The sequence below is a fragment of the Heterocephalus glaber genome, unplaced genomic scaffold, assembly GCF_053883595.1.
Source record: "Heterocephalus glaber isolate CG9 unplaced genomic scaffold, H.glaber_assembly_v1.0 deba00001868, whole genome shotgun sequence".
NCBI classification, from domain to species: domain Eukaryota; kingdom Metazoa; phylum Chordata; class Mammalia; order Rodentia; family Bathyergidae; genus Heterocephalus; species Heterocephalus glaber.
In genome coordinates this window covers 532760-539675 of record NW_028258506.1, presented here as the reverse complement: position 1 = coordinate 539675, position 6916 = coordinate 532760, and the positions used below count along the sequence as shown (strand labels likewise).

General features: G+C 40.0%; 1 pseudogene; it reads left to right on the top strand.

Moving 5' to 3' along the window:
- Positions 1–2937: 2937 nt before the first annotated feature.
- On the top strand, positions 2938–6764 carry LOC101725949 (headcase protein homolog pseudogene; annotated as a pseudogene).
- Positions 6765–6916: the final 152 nt, after the last annotated feature.

Genomic DNA, 6916 nt, shown 5'->3' with positions numbered 1-6916 from the left:
AAGAAGATGATTAAATGGTACAGATATGAGAACACAGATTAGATATTCCAATGAGGCATCTCTTTTGACTTCCAGTAGCTGTTTTGCCAGACAGTCTGAGTGTTCATACCCCAACAACACATCTGATTCCTCAGCAGCAAAACTGAAGTTGATATGGACTCAGGACCTCCTTCTGGCAGGTCGCAGGCATCCTTGGAGAGTTTGATTCAATTCTAGTTCATGGGTTTAGAACTCTTCTGGTCCTTCTCTTTGGGTGTGATTGTGGATTGGGCAATTTCACTGGCACAAAATTGTCCATTGAGTCAGGATTATTTCTAGCAATCAATTCAACTATAGCAGTAACAGGTTAATCTGTTACAGTGGTATCTATCAGGGCTAGTTGAGAAATAACATTTTATAAGCTGTTTTAGTTCTCCCTTTAGCAGTGGGAACAGGGCACCAATATAAGCCTCCAACCATCTGTAACTCACCCTAAAACTGGTGTGTCTGATCACAGGACCTGAATCTGTGATCTCCAGTTGCTGCCTCTTTGTTCCCTGGTACAGGGAAGGCCCAGTGCAAAAGTCCTGAGGAAACTGCTTCTTTCAAGTTTCCAAAATCAACAAAGTCACAGTGTGACAGGAAGACTGAGGAAAAGAGACCAATGAGAGAAATGAAGAAAAAGTGACCTCGTTGCTGCTAAAGATTCAAGGCACAAGAAATCTAGAGAGAGTTCTTTCAGATGTTATGGGATTTACCTGCTTAAGTTGATTCCAAGGCCCTATGTGAACAGATATGAAGTCTCTCTCTTTTTTCTTTTTTTTTAGTGTAATGGCATCTGGATCATGCACTACATTTTGGAACAAACTGAAACACGGTTCCTTTTTTTGAAACTTACTCTCACCTCTAAATGTAAAGACACACACACACACACACACACACACACACACACACACCACTGAAAAACATGCCACAACCCACGGTCTCCTGAGGCCATGTTAACATCTTGTTCTTCTCACCTCTATCAGATTATTTAAAAAGAAATGGTTTCCAAACAACATGTCAACAGCAAAATATTTTCTTCAAAGTATATATGAGTGGTACCCAGAAACTCAGCTTGTAAAACTCTCATCCACATATAACCTGGGGTTTCCATTTTGGCATTGCCATTTTGTTCTCTATATTTAAAGAAATGCAAAAAAACCCCAAAACTGTCCACAGAGAGTGATAAACTGAATGGGTCTGAATGAATAAATAATAAGAAAGTAAAGGCTTCCTTGTTTTGGCTACTTTCAAACTCTAATTGTATCCAATAGAGGAATTAAAAAAACCCTCAAGTTTTTAAAAGACAAACTGAGGATGTCTTTTTGTTGTCAAGACATTTATTAATTTAATATTCAAATAGGGCAAGAGTATAAAAAGTAAAAACCAGGGGCTAGGGATGTAGCTCAAAGGTGCCCTGGCTGCCTGGCCAGTAGAATGTCCTGAGTTTGATTCCTGGTACCAGAAAAAAAAAAGATTAGATGTTAAATAAATTATTAAAAATAAAATAAAAAGAAGAAATCAAATTTATTTCAAATTTAAATAAAAAACAGTGCAGAATATTTTCAATAATTTGAAAATGTGATGGCTCCAACCCCTAAAGCAGTGAGTGGGGTTCTAACTGTCCTCTTATAGAGAAAGGAACAGTGATTGCCAATATGAAATATTTCAAACTGTGGTGAAAAAATAAAAATTTTTCCCTTAAGTTTCTTGGTACATTTTAGGTATACATTATGATCACATACATCATTGGGAATTTATACCTGTACTTGATATACCTTGGTTCTTTTTTTCCTATTCCCCTTCCCTCCCTTCCACCCCTCTAACCATATTTACAAAAGATTTGTTTCTGTTTTTTCCTTCTTTTCTCATATTTTTCCTTTCCTACATTCCCTTCCCCTACTGCCCCTCTAGTTCCCCTTCCACTTTGAACCTTCTCATCCTATTTCACATTATCTACTACATATTTTGATCCTTATTTACACTTTCAATTTCTCACACCAGAAAAACAATTCAGTATTCACAAATGTGTGTCCTATTTATTTTACTTAAGAGTATGTCATCAAGGTGCATCTATTTAGATATAAATGTCTGTAGTTGTCATAGCTAAATCTTGGAAACAGCCCAAATGCCCATCAGGTGGTGACTGGATAAAGAAGATGTGGAGTTTTTTTTTATAAAGTACAGTATTACTCAACCATAAAAAAATGATAAACTAGAGACATTTATAGCTAAATGGATGGAGCTTGAGGCCATAGTCTTAAGTAAAATCCATAAAAATAATAATCAAAGTAATTATACATATATATCCTACTATCAATAAAACCTCATAAATTAAAAATATCAGATAATTGGCATTAGTTTGCTACACCCAATCCATTGAACATGATAGCTTAGCAACACAGTATGCTGTGATAATTTCTTATTTACCATTGTGATCCTTCTGTCTGACTGGAACTGAAGCTGTAGCTATTTAGCATTGTACTATACATATTTCTAGCCTGTGAAAAGATAAAAATCCTCAAATTCATAAAATTATTTCTACCAAATATATATTATTTTCAAATCATGTTAAACTAAAATGAGTTGGTAGCCATCATTATTACTTAAAGGCCAGTCAGCTTCTCAGGAGGGGCTCCTAGCACCCTGGAGGACCAGGTCAGTAACAGTAACTGGGCACAGAGCCTGGTATTCATTAGGGCAGGATAGTGCAGAGGGTGACACATGGCCACAAAGCAGTCATAGGCCATGACAGTCAGAAGTAAATTGTCTAAAAGTCCAAAAACTGTGAAAAAGTATATCTGAATGATTCAGCCTGCATAGGTGATGACCTTATTCTGTGTCTGAATACCCAGTAGCATCTTTGAGACTGTGGTGGAGGTGAAACAGATGTCAGAAAAGGACAGACTGGAGAGGATGAAGTACATGAATGTGTGCAAATGGGAGTCTGAAGATGGCCAGGATGATGAACAGGTTCTCAAAGATTGTCACCAGGTACAAAGACAAGAACAGCCCATACAGTACAGATTGAATCTCTGACATCTCAGAAAGTCTCAGGAGGAGAAACAATGGAATCTCTGTGTGGTTTTCTAGTTCCTTGTAAAGGAAATATTTTCAAGCGAGAGGAAATAGCAAGACTAAATGAACATGCTAGAAGCATATCTGAAATGTGATTGTTCTTCAGCATGATCACAATACATTGATGACAGAATCCATTTGCTTAATATTCTTCTAATTTCTGTTGATCAAACTGGGGTTTTCAAACACCAGCATCTTCCCTTTATGTTGGCATCAATAGTTGGAGAGCCAGACACAAAATCTAATGTAGCACCCAAAGCTGACTTAATCGATTTAACTTACCTGACATTCTCATAGCCATTATTTGTCATCTCAGAAGTCTTCCCAATTATTTCATTTATTTATATTTAACTGCTTTATTAATGAAAAAAATTAAATTTCTGTGTCTAATCATAGTAAGTGATAAGAATGGTATTATTTCTTCAGTGATTAATTTTAATTAAAATATAATAGATGAAAAATCAGTGAAGAGATTGTATTACAACCACATTTTCTTCTATGAAAATAAGAGGCCAAACTAATAACTTTGCAATCTCACTGATAATAGCCCATAAAATTTATTTAGTATCACATGAAAATAATTCTCTATGAATGTTCTTAATTTATTGTAACATTGATACACAAAGGCAACAGCCTTGTTATAATAGAAGCAGCATAAGGAAAATCTCCTATTATTTTGATTAATTCACACAGGTGGAAAAATTTCATACCACTTAGCTATAAACATATACTCATTGCATACAAAATTTGAAGGCTGTGTACCAGGCTACTGAAGTAAGTGATGAATATCTAACATTAATAATTTGCATATTATACTATGAAGTTCTAGATGTAATAGGAACATCTTATTAGATGCAAAGGACACTTGAAGAAAATAGCTCTGAGAAAATTGTAAGCAATAAAATCATGAATAAGCATGACAAAATGGCTTCTTTGATCATTAGGTAATATATATCCCGATTTGAAGTTGAAAAATCTCCATGAAGCTCACATTGAAGACAGTTATGACTACTGTCACTAACTAATACTGTCCTGAAATTTCAATCCCATCTGAGTGATGAAGTACAAGCAATCTCAACTTCAGGGCCTGTATAAAACTAACTTGGTCACATTTCAGGTTATTAAGTTGGCAACTTAGAATCACTTGGAAAACTCTTATAATGCTGTTTTTGTAAGGCTATATAGTGAAAATCAAATATATAATTTTCTGGGCTGGGGATTTATCTCAGTGTTTCTGCTGCCTGCCCCAAAATCACAAGGACCCTAGTTCACTCCCCAGCACCAAAAAAAATGTATATAGTTTTCTATTTCCAACAATAAAGAAATATACTATACAAAAATTGACCTAAAAATTTCAAAACATTACAAAAATGGAAAAATGCATGGACAGCTTTTGTCATTGAAGGCACTCGGGTAAATGCTGGAGATAGCAAGTCAGGTCTATTAACACCAGCTGCAGAGACTGCCAATCTCTTTTCCTGAATGACCTCATTTTACCACCTTGGGATGAGAAAGCTGTTATTCCTGCATTTTGCAGAAAGCATGGAGGTGGCTGGGAATGCTCCTTCAATTTGTGTGCAAATGAAAAGCAAGGTCCTTGTGAGATATGAGGCTAAGTGGGTGAGCAGGAGGGTAGGGCACTGGATAACATGTTAGGGGAAACCAGTGTCACCCAAGAGAGAAACACGAGAGAGGTCTCCTTATATAAGAGAAAGGGGCTGTGGAAGGTAAGTTCAGAAAGAGCAGAGGGCAAGAAAGATGTGAAAAGATCAGAGGATATAGGTTAACCTTAGGCTTCCTTATTGTCTAGGTATTTGCACTTTTTTGATGTCTTCTTTGAATCTACGAACTTTCTTTAATTTCTTAGCCAGCCTATGCTTCTAGAGGAAACCCCTCTCTGTCCTATTTCATTGACAAGAATTTACTGTGCTCTTCTTGCTTGCTGAAATGTGATCAGTTGAAATGTGTTGCCCGAATTTTTCTTTGCAGAAAAATGAATAAGAGCAGCAGCAGTTGTATCCTCAACACCAGGAAGATGATGTCAGGGGTGTTTTATGACAGCATTTTCTGTGAGGCAGAAGTGATTCTTTTACTTTTGCTGGAGTTATGAACTGATGGTGATGGCAGAAGGTATGGAATTCTAGACAGTAAACCTCGAGGCTTCTTATTAAATGAATACTTCCAGCCTTCTGGCTCCAGAGCTTCTCCCCCGCACCACCAGGAACCCTGGGAGAGCATGGTGGCCTTAATGTCTCGGCTCAGGCAGGCGGCAGGGTGGGCGTGGTGGGCACAGGAGCCACAGGAGAGCCAAGAATGAAGGCCCTTGTGCCCCGCCTCTGATCTGCGGCTTCTGCAGGTTGGTGGACCTGGAGAAGGACGGCTACCAGAAGGTGGTGTGCAACAACTAGCACTGCCCTGCAGCCCCTGGGTGCACCTGCAGTGCTTGTGTGAGTGGGAGAGTAGCATCCTGGCGCAGTTCAAGCGCATCGCCTGGGCCGCAGCTGGAAGCAGAAGCAGTGCCGCTGGAACATGTGGACCAAGAAGAGGTATGACCTGGCCTTCGGCTTCTGCTCCTGCCGCTGCGGGCGGGGCCAATCAAAGAAGGACACTGACTGGTACCAGGTGAAGCAGATGCAGGATGAGAAAAAAAAAAAAAAAGAAGTCTGGGTCAGAGAAAAACACAGGGAGGCTGCAAAGGAAGCAAAAAAGGGGAAAAAAAAGAAAAAAAATGCAGGTCCCTGAACAAGCCTCAGAAAACTCTGAACCATGACCTCCCCCGATGGCATTCCATGGCCCTGCAGAACTTCCAGGAGAAAGTGGTCAGCGCCACTACCGCCTGTGGTGGCCGCTCTCCTTGTGGTTCCCCTGGCCAGTTTCCACCCACTGGCTACTCCATCCTCTCCCCTGGCCACTTCAGTGGTCCCCGCTCCTCTAGATAGCTTTGGGAATTCTTAAAGAACGCCATCCATCTTGACCCTCACAAAAAGGCGATGGCCAGCAGCCACGTGTTCAGAAATGCCCAGTTTGATTACAGTCCTGCTGGGTTATCTGTTCATAGAGGGGGACACCTCAACACCGCCATACTGTTCCTTCGGTGACTGGACCTCCCTGAGTTCCTCTCTCACATCTCCAGGCTTGAGATGAACACTTTCCATGTGCTTACGGAAGATTATGCCCACGTGGGCCAGGGCGAGGGTCTGTGGAAGTGCATTCTCACAACCCTCAGTGCCAGCCACAAAAATGTTTTAAAGTGTGCTCTGTGCCACTGAGCACTCCCTGTCTTTGAACAGTTTCCACTGGTGGACAGAGCTTTGCTCTTAAGTCCCTTGACACTATGAGATTGAATCACCTTCAAGGGAGGCTCATGCATCTGTATACCATGTGTGGACTGCCAAGAGGAGTTCACAAGATCATCTGCATCCAGTGTAAGTCTCGATGGGATGGCAGCTGGCATCAGCTTGGCACAGTGTGTACCTATGGCATCCTGGCTGCCTCTCCTTGTTGTCAGGCCCACCTTAACTGCCAGCACTGTGATGGAAGGGTGGATTGGGTTCCAGTACTTCTCTGAGGACAGCAGTGTCCAGCAGTGTCCACACTGTGGGAACCTGGACTACCATTTCATGAAGCCATTCTCCTCCTTCAAAGTTCTTGAAGTTTATTGGTGAAAGCTTTGCTTTAGTAATAGCTATTTTATTGATAGTATTACTTTATTACATATCTTTTGTAGAGAAACATTCTGTGACATTAATTTCTTTTCTAATTGAAAGCAGAGTTACTTTGTATCTGTATGCCACTAAAATGGGGCTGCCCTTTTTCC